The sequence below is a fragment of the Hyperolius riggenbachi genome, chromosome 6, assembly GCF_040937935.1.
Source record: "Hyperolius riggenbachi isolate aHypRig1 chromosome 6, aHypRig1.pri, whole genome shotgun sequence".
Lineage (NCBI taxonomy): Eukaryota > Metazoa > Chordata > Amphibia > Anura > Hyperoliidae > Hyperolius > Hyperolius riggenbachi.
In genome coordinates, this window is record NC_090651.1 from 83,863,505 (window position 1) to 83,881,316 (window position 17,812).

The 17,812-nt window shown below is 43.0% G+C and overlaps 1 protein-coding gene across 4 annotated transcripts in view; it reads right to left on the bottom strand.

Moving 5' to 3' along the window:
- The window catches only part of LOC137520978 (tenascin-R-like), a 1,044,586-nt gene that overhangs the window by 765,474 nt on the left and 261,300 nt on the right, over positions 1 to 17,812 (bottom strand). The window lies entirely within an intron of this gene.

Here is a 17,812-nt window from a genome sequence, read left to right on the forward strand (position 1 = left end):
GGGTTAAGCAGTTTTGCTGGGATCACAATATACCAGGGAGTCAGGGCATAGGCATAAATAGCAAAGACCGCGATCATTACATTTAAATCCTGCACTGGCACCTAATTTATTGTGACATCTGCAGTCCCTGACTTGAAGCCTACTAAGGCGCTTAGGATCCTGGGCAATTTAGACAATGATTACACTGGCCTTGACTGAATCGTATTGCAGGTGTAATTTTAGTGAGCACAAAGAGCCATTCAAGATAGTGAATGAGTATTGTATAAAACACGTACCAAAATGTGAACAGAATCACATTTTGGTTAGCAACATCAAATGTTTTTCAAAATAAGACCTTTAGAGCGGTTTAGACATAATATTTAACAAAAACATGTTTTCCTTTTTTTTTTTATCACCCATACAGTTATCATATTTGCTTTTGTGCACAGGTATTATTGTCCGTTTACAAATTACAAGTTACCAAAAGATAATGTTATCACCTCTTTGGATGCGGCAGGAATATTTCCACTGAAGAAGGAAGTGCTGTTCTGCTTACATTTTTTATAATCTTTAAGAGCAAATAAGAAATGCTGAGTTTCCTACCACTTTAATGAATCTGTTTTTTTAAGAAAGAATTCAAGAACAACTTTATGATTTTTTGTGTAACTCCCATACAGTTTCTGAAATAAACTAACACATGTCCTACAAAGATAGGTTACTATGGAGAGGGTCCTGTATATCTGATAATGATAAACAGACTAAAGAAATAAATGGATGGAGGGATGGCTTACATGTTCCTCGGGGGGTTCCATTCGAATTCCACTTCATTTAATATTTTTTCAGTAAGGATAAATATATGTTTGCGAAAGTTACTAGCTGTGTAGAGAACATTTATCAGATGAAACCCTGGGCAGCACACAGAAAGATGACCCAGTCTGTGCTTCCTATGTACTATATGTCCACCCTCACCATCTCATTATCCATGTCCTACTGTGAACCTGGAATAGTAGGCAGAAACTCATACCCACCTGCTGCCGATCCAGGCATGGTTCCAATCTAGGCATGGCTCAGTATTATACACTTACAAGAGATACTGTAGCTTTCCATAACTGCAGTCAGCAACTATCAGTTATTTCCTACGGTCGCTGAAGTTATATATCTCCGTAGAAAGTTTGGTTTCTAGAAGCCTCCCACATCTTAAAACCTCTATTCACGATTATTTGTGACATACAATGACAAGATTGAAAGTGCTGAAGGTGAAGTGAATAACATTGACTGATTGATTTGTTAGAATGGCACCTGTCAAGGGGTGGATATATTGAGCAGCAAGGAGCGATGACTTGACATTGATGTAATTACAAGCTGGAAAAATGGCCAAGCATTAGAATTTGAGCAGCTTTTCTTCTGGGTTGATTCCACTATGCAGAGGTTAGTACACGGTCCAAGGAAGAACAACCAGTGAACCTCCATCAGGGTTATGGGTGCCCAAGGCTCACTGATCTGTGTTAAGGATCAAACGAAGACACTTCTGGTCCAATACCACAGAAAAGTTTATGTAGAAAATGCTGAAAAACTTGCAGCTCACTGTTTATGGGTCTGTGTAGCTCTAATTAGAATGCCCTTATTGACCCTGTCCACCATCAAAAGCACCTGCAATGGGCACGTGAGTGTCAGAACTGAACCATAAAGCAATGGAAGGAAATTGCCTGGTCTGACTAATCACATTTCCTTTTAGATTGTGTAGATGCATCATTTGTGGGATGTGTTGGTTAAACAGTCGAATCCATGGAAGCCACATCTCAACAGGATATACAGGATCTGATGTTAATGTCTTGGAGTCAGATGCCACAAGACACCTCAGAGGTGTTGTGGAAGCGTGGATGTGAAAAAGGAGCTGAGTAATTTGGGCAAGGGGGGAAGCCTCTGAAACAGCACACAAGGACTCTTGCCCACTGGGCTTTGGTTGGGCCACATTCCTGGGAAGGCAACAAAGGCCCGGGCTTTGAGCAGCAGGTGGCCAACGGGTTGGCCAGAGATGGAAGAGGGATTGTTGCATAAGGCAGAAGAGACTGTAAATGGAATACAGTGGTTGCAAATAAGGAGCAACACATGGAAATAGGGAGCTGCTGCTCACGGGATCTGTATATAACTTAAGGAGGCTGCTGTCCATGAATGTTAAACATGAAAGAGAAGGCTGCACACGGATTAGGAGGGGTGTTCTGCACATGGAAGCACAAGAAAGATGGCCTACAGGCAGAAAAAGTATAATTCCGGTACTGGGCTTTGGGATAGTTAAGTTACTATCCTCACTCGATTGGCAGCTTGGATCAGTTGGATAGCGTTTGCCAGTACCTGTTTTACATATATCATTTCCCTTGTCCAAATTACCAGGTGGGCTAAGGGGGCCTGTCACTCTCTTTCCCCCTTTTATGCACATACTTACATCACCACGGCTCCGCTCCCTACTTTTCACTCTGCAGCTTGTAAGCATGCATCAGTATTTCTCCATAGGGCCCCAATGCATGTCATGTGACACTGGGGCCTTGCGGGAAATGTATGGTGCACACTGCCATGCTGAAGAGTAATGAGGTGGGAGCAGAGCAGAGGTGATGTAAGTATGTGCACTTTGCGCTGCTCTCATTAAGAGGGGGCCCAGGAGTCACGGAGTCAGGCCAAACTTGGGGGGTGTGGACAGGTTTTTTAAGCACGGGCCCCACAAAGTTTTTGTAAGGGGGCCCCATGCACCCTAGTTACACCCCTAGATTATTTTACCAGGAGCCCCCATGATTTGCAGTTACACTCCTGCATCTCTCAATGGTATGATCTACACAGATTTGATACACCCCTCCCTTCACTTACAAAATAGCTATAATTATTTTAACATGCTGGTGGGAATTGTCTTGTACCCCTAGAGGCCACTGTAGCAGGCCATTCGTGACACCATACACATTTCTTTATATTTTTAAATATTGTTTGTGGTCCATAAAAGCAATTCCAGACACTAGAAACGTGTGCTACAGATCAATTAATTGAGGTAACCACCAGCTCTATAGGTCATACGAGATGATTTCTTGTGGCCATGCTGTTACACTATTGTAGCAGGTAATAGGATGTTTCAGTGGTCTGGCTCTGAGGAGTGGAGAACACATTTCTCTTATTTCTCCTTAATAGAACTGAACAGAGCTTTGTTTTATCGCCCATCAAGCAAAGTACAAAGACAACAAGAAAACAGCAGCACATTAATCTTGTCCCTTGAGCTGCTGCTTGTGAGCCGCTACAATTAAAGAGCCTTTCAGACTCACTTGGAGAACAACTGTCATGTGGAGCAATGGCTCCTTCAGTGTATTAAATTAACTGGATATCAATGTCCAGTGTGCTTTATATGTTGATGTGCAGGAAATATCTGCATTTATAACTAAATACGCTGTGCTGTGGATGCAGCATGCAGTTACTTCAATTTTTTTCAAGTTTTCCTTTAAAGAATTTACAATGATTTATTTATTTGTTTGTTTGATTGATTTAGGCGACACGTTTAAGAGGAACAGTAGTGAAAATAACATAATAAATAATAATGCCCTTTTTTTTTCTACAATATTCATTTATAAATTATTTAACCAGTGTTTGCCCATTGTATACTTTTTCTTCACTCTGAGTTACGTTGTGAAATTTATCACAGGTGGCAACATCTTTGGCAGTTGGAAACGGCCGTGACTTCCCACAATGCAACAAGGTTCACAGGCAGCAAACTGCTAGGGCCATGGCCCTCTGACATCACACTGTGGGAGGGGTGATACTTTGCAGTATCGCTGACCCCCCATGGCTTGGCCTCTTCTGCGCATGTGCGGGCGCGCGCACCTATATACCCGGGAGCATACTGCACCTGCACAGTACTTCTGTGCCGGCACAGTATGCTCCAGATGATGTGGGTACATTCATACGCAGCACGGGCGCATGCTTATGTGTGCGCAGAAGAATCTCTGTACCATAAGTATAAGAAAGGACTTGTTTTACCACAGAAAAACAGCTTTATAGAGAACAACAGGGCTTAGTTACCAAGAGGTATATTAAAGTGAATCTCTGGACTAAAAATCTACTCAGCAGAACTGATAAGGCCTGGTGTTTCTTTAACAGTTTCACAGCATCAGAACTTCGTTTTTCTTACCAAAGCATCATTTTTAGCTGCATTTTTAGCTAAGCTCCACCCATCAAAGAAAAAAAGCCCAGGCTTTTTTTTCCTGATGCTGTGCAGAGCATGATGGGATTTCCTATGTTGTTATTCACATTGCCTAGCAACTGGGAGAGGTGCTCAGGACACAGGACAGTTGGAAATGTGTCTCATGCTCCCTGTCACCTCCTTTCAACCAAAAAGATGGCTGCTATCATGAAATCAAACATTTGCCTGTTCTTTTAAAACAGGGTGGGTTAGAGATTATATTACCTATCTATTTTAATAAACATAACTAATGTAACGTAATGACAGTATGTTTGTTTAGGCTGGAGTTCCTCTTTCAGCAAATACCTGAAAAATGAATGTGCACACTCAGAGCATGGTAATTTTTCTGATACTAAAGCCAGTAGGGGCCCGTACACACTGAAAGTCACGCAGTGCGATGCGATTTTGTTTTTAATAAAAATTCTACTTGAAAATTTTGTGCCTTTGCGATGCAATTTGCCCATGCTATCTTTTCCTGGTTTCCTGATTGTTTACCTAAAAAACGTAATGAAAATCGCATGCATTCCGGTTTTCCTGACCTTCCCATATCCGAGCGTTTAAAACGTGCTGCAGGCACTGAGATTGCGATTTTCTGCTTTATTTTCATGAAGGCTTTGTGATTGAAAAATTGCAGTGCAACACAGCCAGTGTGTACAGGCCCTTACCCAACATGCATTGCGCAATTAGCGCAGCTCTTGCTGCCTAGGTAATGTGTACATTGCTAGTGTATCAAACGATCATGTAACTGGCATGAGGGGTGTAAAGTCACTTTATAAAAACATTATACTGTTTATTTACAGCCTGAGTCTTTACGGGTTGGAATATTGTCTCGGAAATCCAGAAGAGTTGATAAAATCATTGTCTTGCTTCTGTCTTTCTTATGCTAATCAGCAGTGTCCATTTAGGGGGTAAAATTACCATCCATCCCTGTCTATCATCAAGCTTAAAGGAGTTATCAGGCAAATAAAAGAAAATAAGTGGTACTTACCGGGGGCTTCCTCCAGCTCCAAGCTCCCAGCATGTTCCTCGCCGCAGCTCTCCCCGCAGCCGTTTAACGCAGATCCGTCCGGCGATGACGTCAGGGCGACCTCCAGGTCAGCCTGTACTGCTCCTGCGCGAGCGGCGCTGTCAATCACCGCCACGTGGGCCGGAGCGGACTGCGCAGGGGACCGGGACGGAGCTGCAGCGAACTGCTGAAGGGAGAGCTGCGGCGAGGGACGTGCTGGGAGCTTGGGGCTGGAGGAAGCCCCCGGTAAGTAGCACTTATTTTCTTTTATTTGCCTGATAACTCCTGTAATGGGCATGATTCACAAAACTTTTTCTCCTATTTTCCTCTGTTTTCACCTTATCTATATTACTTTTTTAAGCTCCTTAAGAGCAAAAAATATAACATCATTAAGGTAGGAAAAGTAAAATTGAAATGAAGTGAATCAGGAACAACTTACGCTGAGTGATTATTTTGCTTGTAAATGTGCTGAAAGGTTATTTTATTAATTAGGTGATAAATAAGTAATGTTTGAGAAGTTGAATAGAGCCTAATGTGCTAAGAATAGCTCTGTGGTGCCCCTTCTGCAGAGGTCACCTGCTTGGTGTGCCTATGCCTAAAAACTGCCCTGCCTGTGGCTTAGCTGGCACATTGCTTGCCACCATGTTCTATAAACACTGTGAAAATCCATGATAATGTCTGAGTAGACATGGTTGTGTCCTGGTGACTTCATTATTTCCCAAGATATAATAAAGGTACCTCCCTGTAGTAAACCGTCTATTGCTCTGTACTGAATATATATATTTTTAACCTGCTTGCAAGGCTGAGTAGATATACATGATGAAATAGCCAACAGAGAGACCTGTTTATTATTAATATTAGCAGACTTTAATCTGTCCACCATGTCCCTGGCCATTATAAGCCCACTAAAGTGACACAAGGGAACCATCATTACTGAATTACTTCTCCTCTGGGTGGGTTGAAATCATGATCAATGAGTTGTTTATGCTTTTAGATTAATACTGCTGCACGTGTGTCAATACTGTATTGATTTTCATTTAGAGATCATCTCAATTTCTGCTTAATTTAGTAATATTTTCTTGTGTGCTTAATGGTATTTCTTATTTCACCTAAAATTACAACTCAAATGGACAGCGAAAACAATATGGCCCAAAATTGCATCTCAGGTTGATCAATTACTATGTTTGGTAACATTAAAACCTGATCTGAGGTAGATATGGAGGTTGCCATATTTATTTCCTTTTAACCATTTAGCATTCCTAGGTTTTCCCCCTAAGATTCCTGACAATTTTGGCATTTCAGCTGTTATTATTGATACAGCAATAACATTTTAATTACTTATGCCTCCAAAGTGATACACATGTAGTTTTTTTCAGGATAATCTAGGCTTTCTTTGGGTAATATTTGTTTTCATGGGGTTAATTAATTTTATATGGAAAAAAATAGGAGAAAGTACAGAAAATATTTTTATTTCATATTTTACTCTTCACAAAATTCACCTGGCAAGTGCCACAGTTCTAAAACATCTCAAAATATTTTACTTGTCTTTTCCCGGTTAAAATACCCTACATGCTATATGTTGTCACTAAATGGGAATGTGGCATACCATTATCGTCAGCTTGTGTCTATAGCGATTAAATCCGATCGCTATCGTGCAGAGTTTGGGGACACCAGTGCATTACACCTACATTGCTAGGCAAAGCACAGCGATGCATATGTACAGTGTTGGGTGCCAGAGCTGTCGCCCTAGCGAGCGCGCCTGATCGCTACAAGTGGCAGCCATTACAGGTGTCTACTAATCTTAAGGCTAAGTATAGGTGACACAAGGGGTTAATTAGGTAGGAGAGAATATTTTACTGTGGTAGGAGAGAGGAACACCTTATTATTTAAGGGGGACACTGTCACTTTAAGGGCTCATTTCCATATGCAACGCATATGGATCGCGTTTCCATAAGCACGGCTAAAAGTATGCATATGGAAACGAGCCCTTATACTTTTTTCTTGTTTTCATGATTGAGTGCTGCTATTAGCAGCACTCATTCAGTGCCTGAGCCCACTAAGGGCTCGTCTCCATTTGCAATGCAGGTCACCGTGCATCAGCGCAGCTCTGTGTTGCACGTGTTGCATCACATTGATGTAGAGCCGACAGCGCCAATGGTATGTGACCTGTGATGACCAATAAACACTGCCACGTATTTGAGGACGGAAGTTGCCCGGATGTCTTTTTTTTTTTTCTTTTTCTTCTTGATTTGAATTGCACGTGATTCCCCCAGATGCGGCACTTGCAATCCCATTCATGTATTATGAATGGTATAGCAGCGCACTCACCCAAAAACATCAGACAGTGCAGTCTATGCACTCTCTGATGTCCCTGCGATCACGTTTCCAAAAGCGTGGCTACAATCGTGCTAAAGGAAACAAGCTGTAACGCAGCTGTGACCGCTTCTGTCCACTTTTCAGAATCGGTAACATTGATTTGTTGCTAAAAAGTGTACACAACAGCATTAGTGGGCTGATAAATGAATGCATGAACGTGCACAAGCACATGCATGAGCGCACATGAGCACGTGCATGGCAGAAACAATGCCACAATCTGCCATCGTTCTGCAGGACATGAATTTTACATCCTAGAATGCACAGGAGGGACAATTAGGATGTGAAATTCATCCTTAAAAGGTTAAACAATTTTAATTACACAGTTTTGCTGATATTTCATGCATCAGTAGTGTCTGAATCACTCTCCAGAATCTTGCAAATGTTACAGAACAGTCAGCAAGGACGTTTTCAGGCATAGGCATTACAGGCCACTGCCTGGCATGCTATTGGTCCTGGGGGCGCCATGCCCCTGATTGAGCCCACCCCCTGAACTAAGCCCATCCAAACTAAACCACGCTCCTTGAATGAAGCCACACCCCCACAGCTGTTTGTACATTCTTCTGTCCCCTTGTGCCTCCTTCTGTCTTTTTGTACCACCTCTGCCACCCTGTGTGTCCCTCTTTCCCCCTGTGCCTCCTTCTGTCTCCCTTTGTGCCTCCTTCAGTCCCCCTGTGTCACCACAGCCCTCCTGTGCATCTAGAGATGGACTGAATTGAAATGGTGCCCTAGGCAAGCACTTATTTTGGGCCCACACTGGATGGCCACCTAGCTTTTCTGGCTGGTCTAGAGTGGGCCCAACATGATGCAAAGTGGGAATACCAGTTGCAGACCAAATTTGATGGCTCCCTTTGACATGTATGATCTATATGCAAGCCCCTGAAGAAGCAGCCTTTAGTCGTGAAACATGATACAGCAGTCTTGGCCACAAGAGGTAAAACTTGGGAGCATTTAGCAGCAAAAGGGTCAACTGTTACTGGACCACAAAAAGAAATGGGAAAGTAGAACACATTTGTGTATTTGGTTGTGTGTGTATTATTAGCGGTAACATTGATATTTTGTATCGTTTCTGGTTGCTATTCATCAATGTCTGTTAAATGTATGCTACGGTTGGCACATCTCATACAGTTCTTTATTGTTTCTAAGAAAATGTAAAAGCCAATGTTTCAGAGCCACACAGGGCCCCTTTATCAAGCAAAACTTGCTTTAGGCAACCATCTGTCCGCAGTACAAATGACTAAAAACCATTAATAGCTGATGGAGGTTAAACCACCTCTCTGCACTCACAGTATGTGGTGTGCACTGGGCAAACTCGCTATAGCCATTCGCCCAACGCACATCACATACTGTGAGTGCAAAGAGGTGCTTCAAAGGGGCTTTCTGGCATAACCCTGGTAGCATGCACCTAACATTAGGAGCATCAGATACAAAGCCTTTTTTTAAATGTGTGCTTGAAAGGTTATACAGAGCAGATGCAGATATCCTGCCCGTCGTGTCTTGGAGCTATGCGACGTGTCAACCCCCTCTGCTGAGTCAGGCTGAGTTTACTAGCTTATTTCTCCTCTCTCCCTCTGGTAAAGCTGGAAGGGGACATGCAGGCTGCGTGCTGGGGAAGATCATAGCACTGGGAGCAGAAGGAGCCCAGCGAGTGTAAAGTCATTTATCTAAGATCTTCCACATTCCAGTGTCAGCTTCAGCAGGGAGAGAGCTGTTACATGGCACCCCGTGTCAGCAGAGGAAGGGGGGATGGGCAGGATCTCTGCATGTGCTCTGCATAACCTTTCAAGTATTTAAAAAAGCAAAAACTGCTTAGTATCTGATGCTCCTAATTTAGGTATATGTTACCAGGGTTATGCCAGAAACCTAATTTTTACTATAGTGCCCATTTAACCCCCATCAGCTATTAATGGTTGCCTAGAAAAAGTTTTGCCTTGATAAAGGGGCCCTCTGTGGCTCAGAAAGGTTGGCTTTCAAATGTTCTAAGAAACAATAAAGACTTGTATGGGATGTGTCAGCTTTTGCCTCCATGTGTTCCACAGGTGTGTCATCCTCTTTATTTTCTGTAGCACTTCTGAGATCCTATAAGGGTCAATCCTATTGTGAGTGCGAGACAATTCTCACGAACCTAGACATCTCTGAAATGTATCCAGGAAGAGCGATACCTGACATAATGTGTGTTATTGTCTCCTGAACAGAATGAGGCGACTGGGAAGCCTGCCGATGGCTTCATCTTATGCAGCACTTTATCAATGACTCACCGCTCCGCGCGTTAGGAGAACATTGTATCGCTGACCCGATTCTTCCACTTCAAACAAGCATATCATCAAGTCACTGACTTCATTTTATCTCCCACAAAGCCGAGCCGAGCTTGAGATGCGCTAAGCACTCAAACGTTGCAACGGAAGATTAAATCACCCGCTGTAATTTATTCAATCAGGATTTTTTTGTGCATTAGCTGAAGATTGACAGGAAATCTTATACCCCAGCCTTGAATGCACTAATAACTGCGTTCTTATACCAGCTCCACTAATGAACAGACCCACTGAGATAAAACAATTTTAAAACCCGGCAAAGAGGAAACAGCAATGCAACTATCATCTGATGCCAAAAGGTGTATCTCTTTTTTCCAGAAGAAAGTGTAACATTTACATTTACAAGTAACAAGGCCTTAACTGCAAAAGTCACACTTTTCTTAGAGCAAAGTTTCAAATAAGACAGAAGATGAAATATCCAGTCAGTTATCCAGCTTTCTATTACTGAAAAAGTATTCCGGTACTTAAAGCAGACCTGAACTCAGAATGTCCTCTCTGCTCCAATGCTGAGATTACACGATATGTTTTTTCTGTAATAATCATTCCGATAGATGCCTTCGATGATAAAATTCTGACATGTCTGATGTTCCGCTCGATTCGTTTTCGCTCGATTTCTTATAGAAGTCAATGGAAAAAAGATAAGAAAAACGAGTGGAAGATAAGAGAGTCGAGCAGAAAATCGAATGGTTAATAGATCGTGCGCCGAATCGAACGCAAAAAACGTATCGTGTAATCCCAGCATTAAAGATACGTAACAGCATAATAACCTTTAAACAAGGAACACTTATTTGTTACAGCTGATACAAATCCTGCAATAAATCTGCAGTGTTTACTTCCTGCTTTCATGGAAGCAGACATATTGTTTACAGCCTGTGCTTTCAAATGGGCTTATTATATTATTATTATTTAGTATTTATATAGCGCCGACATATTACGCAGCGCTGTACAGTATATATATATATATATATATATATATATATATATCTTGTCACTAACTGTCCCTCAAAGGAGCTCACAATCTAATCCCTACCATTGCCATATGTCTATATTATGTAGTGTAAGTACTGTAGTCTAGGGCCAATTTTTAGGGGGAGCCAATTAACTTATCCGTATGTTTTTGGAATGTGGGAGGAAACCGGAGTGCCCGGAGGAAACCCATGCAGACACGGTGAGAACATACAAACTCTTTGCAGATAGTGCCCTGGCTGGGATTCGAACCAGGAACCCAGCGCTGCAAGGCAAGAGCGCTAACCACTACGCCACCGTGCTGCCCACTGCACCGGCTTATCTGCCTTATCTGCCATAGGGAGTCATGTGACACAGGGAGATCAAATTAATTAAACTAATGTTTAAACACAAATGAGGGGGAATTACAAAGGCTAAACTCTCTAAATACATACAGGATGCATTTCTCTATGTTTTATTTTTGTCAGGTGCAAGAGTTCAGGTCCACTTTAAAGGCAGGCCCGAATTTACATCACTGGAGCCTATAGGCACAGATGTCCTGGCACCTTTAGAATTTGCCCTCCATGAACCTAAACCTCCCACCAAACTGCACCGCAAATGTGCTGGCTGTCCCAGCTGTCACTTCTTCCTTACTTCCCTTGCCCATCATAGGTAGCTACAAGTGCCCCTTAGTATTAGGTAGCCAGCAGTGCTCTCAATATTAAGCAGCTAGAGGTGCCCCTTAGTATTAAGTAGCTAGAGGAACCTCAGTACTAAGTAGCTAGAGGTGCCCCTTAGTATTAGGTAGCTAGAGGAACCTCAGTACTAAGTAGCTAGAGGTCTCCATGACTGAAGGGAGATGCTGAGAGCAGGGTTAGTAACCTCTCATTTACACTCTCATCAGGATTCTGCATAAGGAAGTAGGCTCTCAGAGAGGGAAGTGAGCTGCCTTTCCATAATCAGGCGCCTGTAGGCATGTACCTACAGTGCCTTATGGTAAATCCGGTGTGAAGAAATGGGAAAAATATGCTGCCATAGTTATATCCTTTTAAACAATACCAGTTGCTCGGCAGTCCTGCTGATCTATTTGGCTGCAGTGGTGTCTGAATCACACCAGAAACAAGCCATGCAGCTAATCTTGTCAGATCTGATAATAATGTCAGAACCACCTGATCTGCTGCATGCTTGTTCCGGGTCTATGGCTAAAAGTATAAGAGGCAGAGGATCAGCAGGACTGCCAGGCAAACTATATTGCTTAAAGGGGAACTTCAGCCTAAACAAACATACTGTCATTAAGTTACATTAGTTATGTTAATTAGAATAGATAGGTAATATAATTTTTTACCCACCCTGTTTTAAAAGAACAGCCAAATGTTTGTGATGCATGGGGGCTGCCATCTTTGTCATTGGGGCAGCCATCTTTTTGGTTGAAAGGAGGTGACAAGGAGCAGGAGACACAGTTCCAACTGTCCTGTGTCCTGATAACCCCTCCGAGCTGCACACGCTAGGCTTTAAATGTCAAATTCAAAATGTTAAAAAAAAAAAAATTGCACCAAAACAGCAGAACCAGAACAACAACATCAGAAATCCCATCATGCTTTGCACAGCATAAGGGGAAAAAAGCCCGGGCAGTTTTCTTCTGTGCAGCTAAAAATGAGGCTTAGATAAGAGAAACAAAGTTCTGATGCTGTGAAACTGTTAAAGAAACACCAGGCCTTTTCAGTGCTGCTGAGTCGCTTTTTAGTCCGGAGGTTAACTTTAAAAGAAAATAAATATGGCAGCCTCCATATCCCTCTATCTTCAGTTGTCCTCTAAAAGGAACCTTAACTGAGAGGGATATGGATGTTTCCTTTTAAACAATACCAGTTGCCCAGCAGTCCTGCTGATCTCTTTGCTGCAGTAGAGGCTGAATCCCACACCCAAATCAAGCATGCAGCTAATCCAGTGTGACTTCAGTCAGAGCACCTGATCTGCATGCTTGCTGAGGGGCTGTGGCTAAAAGTATTAGAGACACAGGATCAGTTATTATTTTAAAAGGAAAAATCCATATCCTTTTCAGTTTAGGTTCCCTTTAACAAGAGGGCAGAGCTGTAATCGTGGACATTGTAAGGCTATCACGAAAAGTTCATTGCAAATTTTTGCTTTTGTGAAGTGATTCCTGGCAATTTTTTAGTGGTTTGCTTTGTTTGCAAGCGATTTTGTATGTAATTTTAATTTGTGATTTGTGATTTTGTGTGTACAGACAGAGGAAGTACACTCCGACCAGGATCTGAATCTGAAGCAAATTGACTTGAAAAAAAAAAACGCTCACAAAATCGCTGTTCAGCATGCTTTTAAATCGATTTGCAATTCTTCCTATACCTTGCACTGAAGTGTAATCAACCAAAAAATGGTGCAGAACCTGTATTTGCATATGGGCCCCAATCTTAGATCAAAAGGATCTAATAACTTGGTCATCCCCAGAGTCCAACTCAAAACCTTTGGAGACAGAACAGTCTGTCATGTTGCCCCTACACTTTGGAACTCCCCGCCACACCCAATCAAGTCCTCTCCATCCCTGGAAGAATTTACGTTCAAACTGAAAAGCCACCTGTTTAGTCTGGCATTTATAAACACCTATTTCCTCTGTAACACAGTCCAACCTGCAACCTTGTCTTGATCGGAGACATATCTTTGCGCTTTGAGCCCTATTGGAGAAAATCGCTTTACAAATATTGTATTGTATTGTTAGAACACATAGGATTTCATTACACAAGCGTTTTTATGGGGCTTTTCGAATTGCTAGCGATAAAAAAAAATTGACTCTGTAGGCAGAAAATGGGCATACTGCTGGGAGATTGGGTAGGCATAGATGTTGCGAGCCATAGTGTGCTGTATATACAGGAATACAATGCGTTATGTGAATTATAATATGCATTAAGTCACAGACTTTATTCCATCAGCATTCTTAGTGGATTGTTTACAAACCAAGCTGCCAAAAGAGTAATTAGTGAGCCTCTCGCTGGCCTGACACTGAGAACGTTTGAAACCATTAATGAAAGATATGTGAGTTGAGCTTAATGAGGTTTTTCACATATATATTTATTCCGATCAGATATCCGAGTTTATTGCTGGAAATCTGTCTTGATCAGGATTCCGGAGTGTAGACTCTGCTGGGTACATCAATAATGAGGCTACCTTTCTACTTATGTAATTGATGCTAACACACTGAAACTTAATGAATACCAGTTGCAATTATAAATGACCCTAGAAGATGATAGCTGGGAATGATTCGGTTGATATAGCCAATAACAATGCCTTGTTTAAACTTTATAAATAGTCTCAATTTGTATAAATAGCCCTAGCGATTCAGAACATCTAACTCAGAACACTTAAAGAGGAACTCCAGTGAAAATAATGTAATAAAAAAAGTGCTTCATTTTTCCAATAATTATGTATAAATAATTTAGTCAGTGTTTGCCCATTGTAAAATATTTTATATCCCTGATTGACATTCTGACATTTATTACATGGTGACATTTTTACTGCTGGCAGGTGATGTAGCTGCTGCATGTTTTTTTGGCAGTTAGAAAAAGCTGTAAACAGCTATTTCCCACAATGCAGCAAGGTTCCCAGACAGAAAACTGCCAGAAGTACGTACTCAAGAGTTTCTTGTGGGATGGGTTTCACCACAATATCAGCCATACAGCGCCCCCTGATGGTCTGTTTGTGAAAAGGAATAGATTTCTCATGTAAAAGGGGGTATCGGCTACTGATTGGGATAAAGTTCATTTCTTGGTCGGAGTTTCTCTTTAAGGCTGGTTGACACCAGGAGCGTAACAATAGGGGAAGCAGCCCCTGCACCCGTGGCAGGGCCGTTTTGGGGGGCGCCTGCGCAGTACAGCCCGGAGGACGTCCGATGACGTCAGCGCGCCCGCGTGGGACGCAGAAGTGCCGGGCCTTGGAGCGCAGAAGAGGCCGACCTGGCAGCCTGCCTGGCCAGGTCGGGTCGGCCACCGGAGACCACCGGGAGCCTGCGGAGCGGCGGCGAGGGCACCTCCTGCCTGCCACGGGCTGGAGGAAGCCCCAGGTAAGTGGAAATTGATTTTTATTTTTTCAATACCCTCCCTGAACCTTCCCTTTAATAACACCTCTTCAATCATTTTTGCTAAATACAAATTGGAGTTGCTTAACTAGTTTTTATTATTAATGATATATATACTGTATAACGTTATATATCTTCTGCTTTATAGACTATATAGTCTTGTCACTATGTGTCACTCAGAAGGGCTCACAATCTAATCCCTACCATAGTCATATGTCCATTGTGGTCTAGGGCCAATTTAGGGGAAAGTCAGTTAACTTATCTGTATCTGTTTTTAGGATGCAGGAGGGAACTGGGGTGCCTGGAGAAAGCCCGCACAAACATGGGGAGAATATACAAGCTCTGTGTAGATAGTGCCCTGCTGGGATTCAAACCGGGGACCCAGTGCTTGAGTGCTATCCACTACACCGCCATTCAGTATAAAGTTGAGAAAAATAATAACTGGAGATAATCAATTCTCCTACCAAGCTCTGTACTAAACTGGCTCACCTTGTTGCCTGGATATTTACATGGTCTTAGTAAAGGACAAATGCTCTTAAATAACAAAGTGTTAATTTTGGGTGCAGGGGCTAAGCGCCATCCTCAGCAGTACTATAGCCTGTCATGTTAATTGTGTCTATAGAGCGTCGGGGTGCTTTGATTTGGTGCCAGTCGGCAAGCAGCGTTGCATTGGTATCACCAAAGGGAAGTGCCTACGCAACAGTATGAGGCAAGGGGACAGAAGACATCAGTAAGTAAGGTTAGTGTTAGATGCAGGAGCAGGGGAGTGTTAGGTGAAGCGGTAGTGCATTATAAATGTTCTGTGTCTTATCTAGTCTCTCGGATTGGATCTAGACACCCCAGATAGGTTGTCCAATCTAGGCCTGCATATAAAATAGGAGCCAGGAAATTTGGGTGCATTGAGAAGCCAAAAGATGGCGCACCTTGCTCCTGCAAATTTCCCAGCTATTTTTAATTCTATTCCCCAAATGATAACCTAATTAGATAGGGGGAGATGTAATTCGGGCTCCAGCTATTGCGCCCAAATTACTCAGTGAGCATCACTCAAGCTGTAATTTACATTATGGCAGTGCCCAAATCTCAGGCGCTGCGCAGAGCCCAAATTACACGTCTCGCCGATCTAGTTTTTGATGCCCTCGGTAGAAGGGCCACAGGTAAGTGTCAAAGACACAGGGTGCACCAATCAAACTAGCTTAGTTGAGGCATCTGACTCTTTCTCAATGTTGCCTGCAAAGAACTTGATGGTTGAACTCGATGAACGTACTGTATGTCTTTTTGCAACCCAAATAACTACAGTAGAGACGCGGTTATGAGGCACTGACGGATATTGGCTAATGCCAGTCGCATAACTGTGCTTTCTGGTTGCTTGAGACTCAACCTTAAAGATAGGCCTAACTAATTCAGTATTATACCTCACACAATATACATACTATAAACTCAGTATGAATGGAATGTTAAAATACAGGAACTGAAAGTATATTACGGTAATACGGGAGACGTGGAACCCAGTCTTTAAAGTGAACCCAAGGTGAAAATAAACTGATGAAATAAATAATTGTATTTATGCTCATACGCATAAAAATGACTATTTTTTTTTTAGCTATCCAATGGTTTTATTTTATATTTAAATACTTAAGGACCAGGGGATTTTTGGCTGATCTGTGCTGCGTGGGCTCTCCACCCCGCAGCACAGATCGTGATTGTGGCAGGGCGATCAGACTTCCCCCCTTTTTTCCCCACTAGGGGGATGTCCTGCTGGGGGGGGGGGGGTCTGATAGCCGCCGCTCTGTGTGGCCGAGCGGGAGGGGGCTCCCCAAAGCCCCCCTCCGCAGCGATATTCCTCTCTTCCTCTACTTCCCTCCCTCTCGCTCTGGCTATGGGCGGCACAGCGTCCTGTACCGCCTCTAAAAGGCTTTAGCCTATCAGACGACAGCGTTCCTCGGCCAATCAGATCTCCTTTACGGCGCTGCTGCGACAGTAGCGCCATATGATGTAAACACAGGGAATTTCTTCCCCGTGTGTTTACAATTAGCCTGCGAGCCACGATCAGAGGCTCGCAGGCTGTTCACAGAGACACCCTCCGTGAACTTACATGGAACGGCCGCTCGAACGAGCTGCAATTTCCATGGAAACAGCACTTCGACCTGCCGACGCCTATTGGCGTTAGGCGGTCGTTAAGTGGTTAAACCTTTACAAACTAGATTGAATGTTTTGTTATTTCTGCTCAGTGCCAGACTAACAAGTGTCCCAGAGTTACAAAAAGGTCAATAGTTCATGCATTTTTTTCACCCTCCGCTCTCAAAAGTTGTATTCTGACAGGGAAACTGTATGGCTGTAATTTGCTTATCGGTGAGGTTTACTATATTCCGACAAGACAGAAGCTGCCACTTCCATGTCTAAAATTTAACTCTTTCAGGCAGAAAAATAAAACAAGTAAAACAGCCTGGTTATTAATGTGCTTTGCACGGTACATACACATGTTTATCTCACCATATCACATGTCACCTTGCGCACACTTTACGCACAGCAGAGCCCACAAACAGCCTAAGAAGTTGCCAGGCCCAGATTTCCATCACAGGAGCCTATAGGCACTGATGATCTGGCACTCTACACTTCACCCTCTGTGAACCTACAAACCCCCACCAAACTGAACTGCAAGTGTGCTGGCTGGCCCAGCTGTCACGTCTTACTTACTTTCCATGCCCCCGTGTAGGTAACCACAGGTGTCCCTTAATACTGAGTGTACCTCTGGCTATCTAATACTAAGTAGCTACAGGTGCCCCCGACTGAAGGGTGGTCTTGTCAGTGCAGTGGAATTCTGAGAGCTGGGTAACCTCTCATTTATGTTCCACTTGGGACTCTGCATCGGGGGGAGGCGCCCGAGTAGAGGAGTAAGCCGC